General features: G+C 41.1%; 1 pseudogene; it reads left to right on the forward strand.

Annotated features, from left to right (window-relative positions):
- LOC135550575 (cell adhesion molecule DSCAML1-like) overlaps window positions 1-15822 on the forward strand; it is a 151855-nt pseudogene that overhangs the window by 86786 nt on the left and 49247 nt on the right.

A 15822-nucleotide genomic window follows, 5' to 3' on the forward strand; every position in this document is an offset into this window, starting at 1 on the left:
TGTGTATATCTCTATCTCTCTCTCTCTCTCTCTCTCTCACTGGTTCTCTGTGTGTATATCTCTATCTCTCTGTCTCTCTCTCTCTCTGGTTCTCTGTGTGTATATCTCTATCTCTCTGTCTCTCTCTCTCTCTCTCTCTCTGGTTCTCTGTGTGTATATCTCTATCTCTCTGTCTCTCTCTCTCTCTGGTTCTCTGTGTGTATATCTCTATCTCTCTGTCTCTCTCTCTCTCTCTGGTTCTCTGTGTGTATATCTCTATCTCTCTGTCTCTCTCTCTCTCTGGTTCTCTGTGTGTATATCTCTATCTCTCTGTCTCTCTCTCTCACTGGTTCTCTGTGTGTATATCTCTATCTCTCTCTCTCTCTCTCTCTCTGGTTCTCTGTGTGTATATCTCTATCTCTCTGTCTCTCTCTCTCTCTCACTGGTTCTCTGTGTGTATATCTCTATCTCTCTGTCTCTCTCTCTCTCTCTGGTTCTCTGTGTGTATATCTCTATCTCTCTGTCTCTGGTCTCTCTCTCTGGTTCTCTGTGTGTATATCTCTATCTCTCTGTCTCTCTCTCTCTGGTTCTCTGTGTGTATATCTCTATCTCTCTGTCTCTCTCTCTCACTGGTTCTCTGTGTGTATATCTCTATCTCTCTGTCTCTCTCTCTCTCTCTGGTTCTCTGTGTGTATATCTCTATCTCTCTGTCTCTCTCTCTCTCTCTGGTTCTCTGTGTGTATATCTCTATCTCTCTGTCTCTCTCTCTGGTTCTCTGTGTGTATATCTCTATCTGGTTCTCTGTGTTCATATCTCTATCTCTCTGTCTCTCTCTCTCTCTGGTTCTCTGTGTGTATATCTCTATCTCTCTGTCTCTCTCTCTCTGGTTCTCTGTGTGTATATCTCTATCTCTCTGTCTCTCTCTCTCTCTCTCTGGTTCTCTGTGTGTATATCTCTATCTCTCTGTCTCTCTCTCTCTCTCTGGTTCTCTGTGTGTATATCTCTATCTCTCTGTCTCTCTCTCTCTCTCTCTGGTTCTCTGTGTGCATATCTCTATCTCTCTGTCTCTCTCTCTCTCTGGTTCTCTGTGTGTATATCTCTATCTCTCTGTCTCTCTCTCACTGGTTCTCTGTGTCTATATCTCTATCTCTCTGTCTCTCTCTCTCTCTCTCTCTCTGTGTGTATATCTCTATCTCTCTGTCTCTCTCTGGTTCTCTCTGTGTATATCTCTATCTCTCTGTCTCTCTCTCTCTCTGGTTCTCTGGCTCTCTCTCTCTCTCTCTCTCACTGGTTCTCTGTGTGTATATCTCTATCTCTCTGTCTCTCTCTCTCTCTGGTTCTCTGTGTGTATATCTCTATCTCTCTGTCTCTCTCTCTCACTGGTTCTCTGTGTGTATATCTCTATCTCTCTGTCTCTCTCTCTCTGGTTCTCTGGTTCTCTGTCTCTCTCTCTCTGGTTCTCTGTTTTTATATCTCTATCTCTCTGTCTCTCTCTCTCTCTGGTTCTCTGTGTGTATATCTCTATCTCTCTGTTTCTCTCTCTCTCTGGTTCTCTGTGTGTATATCTCTATCTCTCTGTCTCTCTCTCTCTTTCTCTCTGGTTCTCTGTGTGTATATCTCTATCTCTCTGTCTCTCTCTCTCTCTCTCTGGTTCTCTGTGTGTATATCTCTATCTCTCTCTCTGTCTCTCTCTCTCTCCCTCTGCTTCTCTGTGTGTATATCTCTATCTCTCTGTCTCTGTCTCTCTCTCTCTGGTTCTCTGTGTGTATATCTCTATCTCTCTGTCTCTCTCTCACTGGTTCTCTGTATGTATATCTCTATCTCTCTGTCTCTCTCTCTCTCTCTCTGGTTCTCTGTGTGTATATCTCTATCTCTCTGTCTCTCTCTCTCTCACTGGTTCTCTGTGTGTATATCTCTATCTCTCTGTCTCTCTCTCTCTGGTTCTCTGTGTGTATATCTCTATCTCTCTGTCTCTCTCTCTCTGGTTCTCTGTGTGTATATCTCTATCTCTCTGTCTCTCTCTCACTGGTTCTCTGTGTGTATATCTCTATCTCTCTGTCTCTCTCTCTCTCTGTCTCTCTCTCTCTGGTTCTCTGTGTGTATATCTCTATCTCTCTGTCTCTCTCTCACTGGTTCTCTGTGTGTATATCTCTATCTCTCTGTCTCTCTCTCTCTGGTTCTCTGTGTGTATATCTCTATCTCTCTGTTCTCTCTCTCTCTCTCTCTCTCTCTCTCTCTCTCACTGGTTCTCTGTGTGTATATCTCTATCTCTCTGTCTCTCTCTCTCTCTCTGGTTCTCTGTGTGCATATCTCTATCTCTCTGTCTCTCTCTCTCTCTCTCTGGTTCTCTGTGTGTATATCTCTATCTCTCTGTCTCTCTCTCTCTCTCACTGGTTCTCTGTGTGTATATCTCTATCTCTCTGTCTCTCTCTCTCTCTCTCTCTCACTGGTTCTCTGTGTGTATATCTCTATATCTCTATCTCTGTCTCTCTCTCTCTCTCTGGTTCTCTGTGTGTATATCTCTATCTCTCTGTCTCTCTCTCTCTCTGGTTCTCTGTGTGTATATCTCTATCTCTCTGTCTCTCTGTCTCTCTCTCTCTCACTGGTTCTCTGTGTGTATATCTCTATCTCTATCTCTCTGTCTCTCTCTCTCTCTCTGGTTCTCTGTGTGTATATCTCTATCTCTCTGTCTCTCTCTCTCTGGTTCTCTGTGTGTATATCTCTATCTCTCTGTCTCTCTCTCTCTGGTTCTCTGTGTGTATATCTCTATCTCTATGTCAATTCAATTCAATTCAATTCAATTCAAGGGGCTTTATTGGCATGGGTAACATGTGTTAACAAAAGCAAGTAAGGTAGATAATATATAAAGTGAAATAAACAATAAAAATTAACAGTAGACATCACACATACAGAAGTTTGTCATATTATATCATATTATATATATACAGTGTTTTTACAATGTACAAATGGTTAAGGACACAGGATAAAATAAATAAGCATAGATATGGGTTGTATTTACAATGGTGTTTGTTCTTCACTGGTTGCCCTTTTCTCGTGGCAACAGGTCACAAATCCTGCTGCTCTGATGGCACACTGTGGAATTTCACCCAGTAGATATGGGTGATATAAAATTGGATTTGTTTTCGAATTCTTTGTGGATCTGTGTAATCTGAGGGAAATATGTCTCTCTAATATGGTCATACATTGGGCAGGAGGTTAGGAAGTGCAGCTCAGTTTCCACCTCATTTTGTGGGCAGTGAGCACATAGCCTGTCTTCTCTTGAGAGCCATGTCTGCCTACGGTGGCCTTTCTCAATAGCAAGGCTATGCTCGCTGAGTCTGTACATAGTCAAAGCTTTCCTTAATTTTGGGTCAGTCACAGTGGTCAGGTATTCTGCCGCTGTGTACTCTCTGTGTAGGCCCCAGGGGTGTCAAACTCAAATACCCAGTGGGCCAAAATGTAAAACCTGAACAAAGTCACAGGCCAACATTGAACAAATTAACCTTTTAATATGGACCCAAACAAGTTTTGCTTTAACATTGAATATGGAACAAACATCGCTTATTACCATACAATATATAATTTAATAGTGGAGAATTTCAAATGAAAAAACACATCAATGGCATTCATTTATTAAATAAATAAAATTTAAATACAAATTGTATGCCTCTTTTCTATTTGCAGCCTTCTGATTTAAATACCAAAATAAACTTTTTCCACTGGCTAATAATTTTACAAATAAAATGATAATAAATCAATCAACCATTCAAGCCCATGCCTTGTAGCAAGAAAAAGTGCATAAAGAAAACATTAATAATTGCACACTGGTCTAATCTGATGTGCCCAAGCCAGATACCTGGCATCTCTTCTTGGATGCTAGTTCATCAATGTCTGGGCTCAAGCTCTGAGCTGAAGAAATCCTCAGTATCGAGCGAAGATGTTCATCAGTCAGACGTCTCCTGTGAGTTGTTTTGGTCATCTTCATCGAGGAGAAAAGTTGCTCGCATAGATAAGTGCTGCCGAACATGGAGAGCATCTGAGCAGCTTGGGTGCGGAGCTGAGGCATTGTGTCAGGGATGAACCGTGGAAACTGTGCGGCGCCCACAGCATCATACTTTGACTTCAGCGTGTCGTTGCACTGGAGTTCAATCAGCTCCATTTGGATGTTGGTTGGTGCATTTTCCACATCAACTGCGAAGGGATTACTAAGCAGTTCAAACTTGCATTTCTGGGCATCGAAGTCGGCAAATCGCCGGCTAAACTCAGCGGCGAGAACACTGAGTTTTTCAGCAAACTGTGCGCATGGGAACACGGCGGTAGAGATCTGCGCTTTTATGGATTGGCAGCAGGGAAAATGGCAAGGGTTTCCTTGCAGCATCTGATTCTCCCACAGGCACAGTTTAGTTTTGAAGGCCCTCACTGCAGCGTACATGTCTGTGATGATGCGCCCCCGCCCCTGAAGCTGCAGGTTCAGCGCATCGAGATGGCTCGAGATGTCACAGAGAAAGGCCAGCTCACACAGGAACTTTTGCTCCCGGAGCTCTGCTGTATCCTTCCCTTTGGTTTCCAGGAATTGACATATTTCCTCACGCAGCTCGAAACATCTGTTCAGTACTTTTGCTCTGCTTAGCCATCTCACCTCTGTGTGATACGGCACGTCTGCGTATTCCGAACCACACTCCTCCAGAAAAGATTTAAACTGGCGGTGATTTAGACCTTTGGCTCTTATAAAGTTAACTACCTGTGTTACTGTGGTCATAACATGTTCCATCTTTAGGGCTTTGGCACACAGTGCTTCCTGATGTATGATGCAGTGGTAAACAGTTAGCTCACCTGCACAGTTCTCTTCCCGCATCTTCTCCCGAACCATGCCCACCAGTCCACTCTTTTTACCGCACATCGCTGGCGCACCATCTGTCGTTAAATCCAACGAGTTTATCCCACGGCAGCTTTATTTCAGTTACACATTTGGAAACCTCCTCAAAGATTTCCTTTCCTGTGGTTGTGCCATGCATTGATTTGAATCCTAATAGCTCCTCCGTAACACACAGATTTGAGTCCACTCCACGGATGAAGACTGACAGCTGAGCAGTATCAGATGCGTCCCAGCTCTCATCCACAGCGAGGGAGACCGCAACAAAATCTTTTCCCTTTTCCATCAGCTGGTCATACAGATTGGTGGCAAGATCACATGTGTGATCAGCTACTGTGTTCCTGCTCAGGCTCATGTTTGAAAATGCTTGTTTTTTCTCTGGGCATACGAGGTCACAAACCTTCATCATGCACTTTTTCATGAACTCTCCCTCATTAAAGGGCCGGACTGATTTTGCGATCTCTGCTGCCACTATATAACTAGCCTTTACAGCAGCCTCGCTTTGTGATGTGGCTTTTTTAAACATATTCTGTTGTGAAAACAAGCTTCTTTTCATCTCCTCTACTTTCTGGCTCCTTTGAGTCATGTCCAGGTCCTTGTATTTGTCATGGTGTTTCGTTTCATAGTGTCGTCTAATGTTGTACTCCTTACTTACAGCCACGTTGACTCCACAAACAAGACAAACAGGTTTGTCTTTTACATATGTAAACAGATATTCTGCTTCCCACTTGTCCAGAAAGCTCCTGTTTTCTGCCTTTCTTTTCGCCATTTTTGGAAAGGGTTAGCTCGCTGACAGTTGTAGCGTCTATGTTGCTATGACTACTGTCACAGAGGAGAGAGCGTTTCTGGGTCCTGTCCTGATTGGCGCGTGAAAACAGCAGAGCATTATGGGATTCGTAGTATTAGTGGTGAAATCGCTGTATAATACCGGCGGGCCAGCTCTAGTAGTAATTTGATATTGTCTCGCGGGCCAAATATAATTACCCCGCGGGCCAAATTTGGCCCACGGGCCAGAGTTTGACACCCATGGTGTAGGGCCAAATAGCATTCTAGTTTGCTCTGTTTTTTTTGTTAATTCTTTCCAATGTGTCAAGTAATTATATTTTTGTTTTCTCATGATTTGGTTGGGTCTAATTGTGCTGCTGTCATGGGGCTCTGTGGGGTGTGTTTGTGAACAGAGCCCCAGGACCAGCTTGCTTAGGGGACTCTTCTCCAGGTTCATCTCTCTGTAGGTGATGGCTTTGTTGTGGAAGGTTTGGGAATCACTTCCTTTTAGGTGGTTATAGAATTTAACAGCTCTTTTCTGGATTTTGATAATTAGTGGGTATCGGCCTAATTCTGCTCTGCATGCATTATTTGGTGTTCTACGTTGTACACAGAGGATATTTTTGTAGAATTCTGCGTGCAGAGTCTCAATTTGGTGTTTGTCCCATTTTGTGAAGTCTTGGTTGGTGAGCGGACCCCAGACCTCACAACCATAAAGGGCAATGGGCTCTATGACTGATTCAAGTATTTTTAGCCAGATGCTAATTGGTATGTCAAATTTAATGTTCCTTTTGATGGCCCTTCTTGCCTTGTCTCTCAGCTCGTTCACAGCTTTGTGGAAGTTACCAGTGGCACTGATGTTTAGGTTGAGGTACGGTGTCTAGATGGACAGTATTTGTGGTCATGCTCAGTACATTGTTTTCACTGAGGAAATGTACAAATCTGCTGTTAATGATAATGCTCAAGATTTTCCCAAGGTTGCTGTTGACGCATATCCCACGGTGTAAGGAATGACGCTGGAGAAGAGAAGCAGGTATGGGGAGTTGATGTTTCATTTGGAACGGACATGCAACAGGACAGGAACAACGTCAGCACTGGGAAATGCAAAGACAGACGGCAATCAATGCAGCAACGGGGAACAGAGCAGGGAACTGACACATACAGGGGAGGTAATGAACAGGTGATTGAGTCCAATATCGCTGACGCGCGTGACGAGGAACGGCAGGTCCGAGTAATGATGTTGGCAGGAGTGCGTAATGCAGGGCAGCCTGGCGCCAAGTGCCAGGGGGGAAGAGCTGGAGCAGGCGTGACACACAGTAGTTATTGGGGTCAAATTTGTCTCCACTTTTGTGGATTGGGGTGATCAGATTCTACGATTTGTATTTGATCTTGTAAATATTTTTACTGTTTGTTCTTTGTTATTGAGCCAAAACGATTGGTGAAGTGGTATATACATGCATCACCGTTTTGGATAGATAACTCTTCGTGTTGTTGTTTGTTTAGAGTTTTCCTATTTTCCCAGAAGTGGTTTGATTCTATGGATTCTTCAACTACATTGAGCTGATTTCTGAAATGCTGTTCCTTCTTTTTCTGTAGTGTATTTCTGTATTGTTTTAGTGATTCACCGTAGTGAAGGCTGTGTCTCAGGTTTTCTGGGTCTCTATGTTTTTGTTTGGATATCTCTCTCTCAGTTGCTTCCCCCATCTCTCTCCATCCTTATTTTAGTTGTTCTCCCTCTCCTCTCTCCCCTCATACAACCCTCCCAGATTCTGCCTTCTACCCAACAGCATGTCTATAGGTTTTGTAGTATGTTCCAGGCTGACTTGAAAGCAGTGTGATTTTGACAGGGAAGCCCACCAGTAGGCCTTCCTGTCCTGTGTTTGACAACAAGCCCCAAGCTCAGCAGTCTAACCCACATAATTACAGTATTCATTGACATACACACTCACAGACACGCACATACACATAGAGACATAGAGAGGTGCCCACGCTTTTTTGTTATTCCGTCTCACACACAGACACACATACTGTATGAACACACACCCCCTTTCTCCTCCTGCTCTTCCTTCTTCTGCTCCACCTTGCCTTTAATCTTTCACACCCTGCTTGTTCTCTGCTGACCTAGTGTGTCCTTGACTGACAAGCCCAACAGAGAGCAACAGGCCGGTGAGTAGCAGGGTAACAGGTTAGATGGGTAGCAGGGTAGACGCGTAACAGGGTAGCAGAGTAGTAGGGTAACAGTTTAGCAGGTTAGCAAGGTAACAGGGTAGCGGGGTAATAGGGTAACAGTGTAGCAGGGTAACACGGTAACAGTGTAGCAGGGTAACAGGGTAACAGTGTAGCAGGGTAACAGGGTAGCAGCGTAACAGGGTAACAGTGTAGCAGGGTAACAGGGTTGCAGGGTAACAGTGTAGCAGGTTAGCAAGGTAACAGGGCAGCAGGGTAGCAGCGTAACAGGGTAGCAGCATAACAGTGTAGCAGGGTAGCAGCGTAACAGTGTAGCAGGGTAACAGGGTAGAAGCGTAACAGGGTAACAGTGTAGCAGGGTAGCAGCATAACAGGGTAGAAGGGTAGAAGCGTAACAGGGTAGCAGCGTAACAGGGTAGCAAGGTAGCAGCGTAACAGCGTAGAAGCGTAACAGGGTAGCAGCGTAACAGGGTTGCAGGGTAGAGGCGTAACAGGGTAGCAGGGTAGCAGCGTAACAGGGTAGAAGCGTAACAGGGTAGCAGCGTAACAGGGTAGCAGGGTAGCAGGGTAACAGGGAAGCAGTGTAACAGGGTAGAAGCGTAACAGGGTAGCAGAGCAGCAGGGTAGAAGAGGGAACTGGCTCTTTATCTGGTGCATCACATTGGCTTGCATCTCACTTTATACAGTCAAGTCAGCATGAATAGAATTTTGGGGAGTACAGTGATTTAGTAATTAATATTTTACTCTGTCTGCCACTCTGCTTAACAACAGACAGAAAGGGAGACGAGAGACGGAGAGAGAGAGAGAGAAAAAGTGAGGGAGAGAGAGAGCGAGGAAGAGAGAGAGGAAGGAAAGAGAGAGTGTGTAAGGGGAAAACATGATTGTGAGGGCTAAGAAGGATGGATCGAGAGAGATGATTAAAGATAGAGAAATTGAATAAACAAGAGAAACAATTAAGATGGGTGGATAGTGGAGGAGAGCATGTGATTAAGATGGCTCCTGTTTTGGAGGTGTCTCCACAGCATCTGTTTGTGACAGATCTCTCTTTCCCTAGTTCTATCCCCCTTTTGCTCTCCCTCCCCTCTCTCTCTCTCTCCCTCTCTCCCTCTCTGTCTACATGTCAGTGTGTTGTGACAGCGTGGCGGTTGGTGTTATGGGGGTTGAAATCTTAAAGTGCACATTATCCTGTAAGGCTTAATTCAGGGGTGCAAACAAGGGCTGACTGTGAAATTACAGCCTGCGATGCGACTGTACCCCTACCCTCAACACACACACAGTCTGTCAGCCTGCACAGTCTCCCTCTCTCCCCTCTCCCCTCTTTCCTTCTCTCTCTCTCGCTCTCCCTCTCTCCTATCTCCCTCTCTCCTATCTCCCTCTCTTCTCTCTCCCTCTGCTCTCTCCTCTCTCCCTCTCTCCCTCTCTCTCCCTTTCTCCTCTCTCTCCCACTCTCCCTCTCTTTCCCACTTTCCCTCTCTCTCCCTCTCTCTCCTCTGTCTCCCTCTCTCCCTCTCTCTGCCTTTATCCCTTTCTCTCCCTCTCTCCTTTCTCCCTATCTCTCCCTCTCTCCTACTCTCTCTCTCCTTCTATCTCTCTCTCCCTCTCTCCCTCTCTCCCCCTCTACCACTTCAATAAGTGGGCAGGGCCTGTCAGATTGGCACAGGCTGAAAAGAGGGCACAGTCTGGCAGGGTACATCACACACTGACCCACTTACCAGACCTGGGCTCATCTTGTTGTGTTCTATAACCACCACAACAATGATAACATTACTGGAGTAGAGATGGTGATAAAGACTGTACTGTATGTGATGAGTGTTTGACCATTTTTGACTGACCAAAGTGTTTCACAATGTGATTATATTGCATGTTTGACAGGGAGTTCAGTGTGTTTCCTCTTGGCAATGACAGGTTGCCAAGGATCTGTACATTTCAGTCACCCTGCGCCGACTAAGTTGTTCGTTGAGGATGTTTAGTTATTTTGAGGCTTTGTTAAATAGTTTTATCTCTGTCTTTCTCTCTCTCTCTTTCTAACAGCTAACAGGTTCTTCCTGACATCCTTTGGTGCTCTGTACATCTCAGATGTCCAGAAAGAGGATGCCCTCTCCACCTACCGCTGCATCACCAAGCACAAATACAGTGGAGAGACACGTCAGAGCAATGGAGCCAGGCTGTCTGTCATGGGTGAGTAGGACTGTGTGTAAAGTATGTCAGTGTCTGTATTTCTCTGAGTACCAGTATACAGTGTCCTGTGTGTGTAATATACAGTATGTCTGTGAATATGAATAAATAGTATGTGAGTTATTAATCAACATCCCACACCATTCCACAGTCCAAAGTGTAAGCTGTCTCCCCCCTCTCCTCCAGACCCCACAGAGTCGTCTCCCTCTATCCTGGACAGTTTCCTAGCGGGGGAGGTGCGGGCGGGTCTGAGTGTGGAGCTTCCCTGCATTGCAGCAGGTTACCCCAGCCCCACAGTGCGCTGGCTGAAGGATGGCCGCCCACTGCCTTCCGATGCCCACTGGACGCGGCGCCTAACGGGTCTGACCATCAGTGACCTCAGGCAGGAGGACAGCGGCAGCTATGCCTGTGAGGTCACCAACAGCTTCGGATCCAAGGAGGTGTCCGGAGCACTTTATGTCATAGGTAAGGAGATGAGTAGAGGGGGGGCTAGAGAGTGGGAGTAGAGGGGGGCTAGAGAGTGGGAGTAGAGGGGGGCTAGAGAGTGGGAGTAGAGGTGGGGGGTAAGGTTAGGGGGGGGTGAGGTTAGCACAGACCCCCAAAACAAACAGCCATATACAGATACACTCACACTGTCCTGGGACAGGCACATATACTGTACACACACACACACGTTCACACATATAGTGTATAGTAACATATTATGTATAATAACATATCATGTATAGTAACATATAATATATAATAACATATTATAAATAATAACATCTACTGTATAATAACACATAATATATAATAACAGATAATATATAATACCATATAATGTATAATAACACATAATACATAATAATATATAATATATAATAACATATACTGTATAATAACACATAACATATAATAATAGATACTGTATAATAACACATAATATATAATAACACATAATATATAATAACACATAATATATAATAACATATGCTGTATAATAACTGTCACGTCTGGTCAAGGTGGGTGGAATCAGGCGCAGAGAGCAGAATGCGAATAATAAAGTTTATTCTCCAGTGAACAAAACAACAGTCAACCCAAAAGCAAGACAGGGTGAAAATCTCCAAAACAGGGAAAAGAATAACCGGAGAAAAAACAAACAGCAAACACCGACAGACAAAACGAAAATGACAAAATAAACAATCCCGCACAAAACAAGGGCGGGACAACCTACATTAAATACAGACACTAATTAACTAAACAACACACACGTGAAACCAATTAGACAAAACCAACAGAAACACGAAAAAGGGATCAGTAGTGGCTAATAGGACGGTGACGACGACCGCCGAGCACCGCCCGAATGGGCAGGAGAGCCAACCTCGGCGGAAGTCGTGACAATAACACATCATATATAATAACACATAATATATAATACCACATAATATATAATAACATATACTGTATAATAACACATAATATATAATAACATATACTGTATAATAACACATAATATATAATAACACATAATATATAATAACACATAATACACAGTTGAAATCGGAAGTTTACATACACCTCAGCCAAATACATTTAAACTTCGTTTTTCCCAATTTCTGACATTTAATCCTAGTAACAATTCCCTGTTTTAGGTCAGTTAGGATCACCACTTTATTTTAAGAGTGTGAAATGTCAGAATAATAGTAGAGAGAATGATTTATTTCAGCTTTTATTTCTTTCATCACATTCCCAGTGGGTCAGAAGTTTACACACTTTTGAATTGTTTAACTTGGGTCAAACGTTTCGGGTAGACTTCCACAAGCCTCCCACAATAAGTTGGGTGAATTTTGGCCATTCCTACTGACAGAGCTGGTGTAACTGAGTCAGGTTTGTAGGCCTCCTTGCTCGCACACGCTTTTTCAGTTCTGCCCACAAATGTTCTATTGCACATATGTCAGAGTCAAGGCTTTGCGGGCCACATCCGGTCGAGAAGGTTTTTTACGGCCCCTGGGATGATCTTGATTTATTATTAGAACATTTTGCTGACCTAGCAGCAAGCCGGCAGCCCGCAGATCTTTTACACGCACCAATACTACATTTCCCACAATGCAACGGTGACGACCGAGCAGAGGCTGCTTCATTTCAATATTTATTGGCACCTCAGCATCACAGTAAAATTAACTTTCAGATACCCATCAAAAATGGCAAAACGGAAGGTGGACACTGAGAACCGGGGTTTCAAACAAGGTGGGAGTCGGAGTATATGTTCACGGAGGTAGCTGGAAAACCTGTGTGTCTTCTGTGTGGAGAAAGTGTGGCGGTACTGAAAGAGTATAATCTGATGACATTATGAAACGAAACACGCGGACAAAAACAAGAATATGGACATGGAACAAAGGCTACAAAAGGCCAGTTTTATTTTGGCAGAAGAGATCCCACAAATCAGCCCGGCCATTTACGGGGGGATTTCATCAAAAACTGCATGATTAAAGTTTGTATAAGTTTGCCCATAAAAAGGCAACTCTTTTTAAATGTGAGTCTGAGCAGAAACACCATTGCCGAGAGAGTAGACCAGTTGTCCATCAATCTAAAAGAGCAGCTTGTATTTCATTGCATATTCCTTGGCTGTGGATAAGCACCGACATTTCTGACATTGCCCAGTTGTCAATTTTCATAAGTGGACTCCAGCCTAAGCGTGACAGAGGAGTTTTTGGCTTTACGTCCTATGCATGGCACAACTACGGGGCATGATATATGAAGAGGTGTCAAGATGTGTAAATGAGATGGAGCTGCCTTGGGAAAAATCGTGGGTTTGATAATAACGGAGCATAATGTGTGGACACAACGGACTGGTGGCGAAGATACGGGAAAAGATGCAAGAGGAAAATAAGGTGAGCTGACAGCTTATCATTGTATCATACACCAGGAAGTGTTGTGCGGTAAAGCCTTGAAAATGGAGCATGTAATGAGCATCATCACGCGCACAGTTAAATTTATCAGAGCCAAAGGTTTGAATATATAGTTCAAGGCATTTATACGGAGTTAGAAACGGAGCATGGTGATTTGCCTTATAGAGGTAATGGCTAAGCCAGGGAAAGGTGCTTCAAAGATTTAAGCTTCGTGAGGAGATTTGTCTGTTCTTGGACAGCAAAGGGAAAGACACAACACAACTCCGAGACGAAATGTTTCTGTGTGAAATGGCTTTTCTGTGTGACATTAAGTCATCTGAATAATGAACTTGCAGCTATCGGGATCATGTCATCTCTGATATGTACAGTACAGTGAAGGCATTTAAAACCAAACTGACTCTGTGGGAGACGCAGATGCGGAAAGAAAATTTGAGCCACTTTCCCAGCTGCCAGACCATGAAAGAGAAGCTCTCTACCAGTGCGTTCCCGAGCGCACAGTTGGCTGATAAAATAGGTATGCTTGCCGCTGACTTTCGACGCCGATTTGCTGACTTTGAAGCATAAAAAGCATTGGAACTGCTATAACCCATTTGCTGTTGACGTGGAAAGCTCACCACCAAACCTCCAAATGGAGTTGATTGACCTCCAATGCAATGATGCACTGAGGGCAAAATATGCGGCAGTGGGTAATCGCCCGTTTCCTCCCCGACACAATGCCCCAGCTGCGCATCCAGGCTGCTCAAACGTTGTCTATGTTTGGCAGCACATAATGTGAACAACTTTTTTCTTTGATGAACCTGAACAAAACATCACACAGAAGTATAACTTACTGCTGAACACCTCCACTCAATTCTGAGGATTTCCTCAGCTCAGAGCCTTACCCCGAACATTGATGAACTTGTGGAAAAGATGGGACACCACCAAGTATCACCCTCAACCTCAAACAAGTGAACATTACTGTGCAATCACATATTTAGAGTTTTTACTCAGTTCAAGTTTAAAGTTAAAGTTTAATATTTGTTTTCACTGCATGTTACTTCTCCTTAAACAAAGTGTTGTTTTTGATTAATAGATTTTTGCACTTTATTTTATTGTATTTCAATCCAATTATATTGTTAAAATATTTCAGTTGATGGATGATAGAAAATTGCTATTATTGTTTTTTTCTTTATAAATTTAACATACTTTTGCTAAAATAAAATATAGGCTACTGATGGTGCCTTGAATACCGGTTTCTTTCATTTAATGTTCATGTTAATTTTATATAAAGGAAATTTGTCTTTTGTGTCTGTTGAAAATTAAAGATTACTGACAGAGCCATAAGAAAATATTGCTTTATTTATCTGATCATATTGGAATATATTTGTTAGGTTTTCATAGGTTCAATTAGGTTCACTAGACTATATAATTTAAAATTTTTCAATGAACATTCGAACAGTCCGGCCCTCGGCTTGTAGCTAAATTTTTTATTTGGCCCTCCGTATTTGAACACACCCCTGTTCTATTGGATTGAGGTCAGGGCTTTGTGATGGTCACTCCCAATACCTTGACTTTGTTGTCCTTAAGCCATTTTGCTGACCTAGTTGGAAGTATGCTTGGAAGTATGCTTGGGGTCATTATCCATTTGGAAGACACATATAAGCTTTAACATCCTGACTGATGTCTTGAGATGTTACTTCAATATATCCACATAATTTTTTCTCTCATGATGCCATCTATTTTGTGAAGTGCACCAATCCCTCCTGCAGCAAAGCATAACATGATGCTGCCATATAATGTATATAATAACTTATAATGTATAATAACATATAATGTATAATAACATATAATAACATATAATGTATAATAACATATCATGTATAATAACATATAATGTATAATAACATATAAGTCCATATACTGTATAATAACATATAATATATAATACCATATAACATATAATAACATAATATATAATAACATATAATATATAATAACATATACTGTATAATAACACATAATATATAATAACATATAATATATAATAACACATAATATATACTAACATATAATATATAATAACATATAATTCCATATACTGTATAATAACATATAATAACATATAATGTATAATAACACATAATATATAATAACATATAATATATAATAACATATAATATATAATAACATATAATATATAATAACATATCATGTATAATCATATAATAACATAGGAATGTATAATAACATATAATATATAATAACATATAATGTATAATAATGCATGGATAATAACATATAATAACATATAATGTATAATAACATCATAATCATAATGTATAATAACATATAATAACATATAATGTATAATAACATATAATACATATAATGTATAATAATATATAATGTATGATAACATATAATAACATATAATGTATAATAAATGGATGTATAATAACATATAATAAATATAATGTATAATAACATATAATAACATATAATGTATAATAAGTATAATAACATATAACATGTATAATAACATATAATAACATATAATGTATAATAATATATAATAATAACATATAATGTATAATAACATATAATAACATATAATGTATAATAACATATCAACATATAATGTATAATAACATATAATAACATATAATGTATAATAACATATAATAACATATAATGTATAATAACATATAATAACATATAATGTATAATAACATATAATAACATATAATGTATAATAACATATAACATATAATAACATATAATGTATAATAACATATAATAACATATAATGTATAATAACATATAATAAGATATAATGTATAATAATATATAATGTATGTATAATAACATATAATAATATATAATGTATGATAACATATAATAACATATAATGTATAATAACATATAATGTATAATAACATATAATAACATATAATGTATAATAACATATAATAA

This window comes from Oncorhynchus masou, chromosome 12, assembly GCF_036934945.1.
Source record: "Oncorhynchus masou masou isolate Uvic2021 chromosome 12, UVic_Omas_1.1, whole genome shotgun sequence".
Lineage (NCBI taxonomy): Eukaryota > Metazoa > Chordata > Actinopteri > Salmoniformes > Salmonidae > Oncorhynchus > Oncorhynchus masou.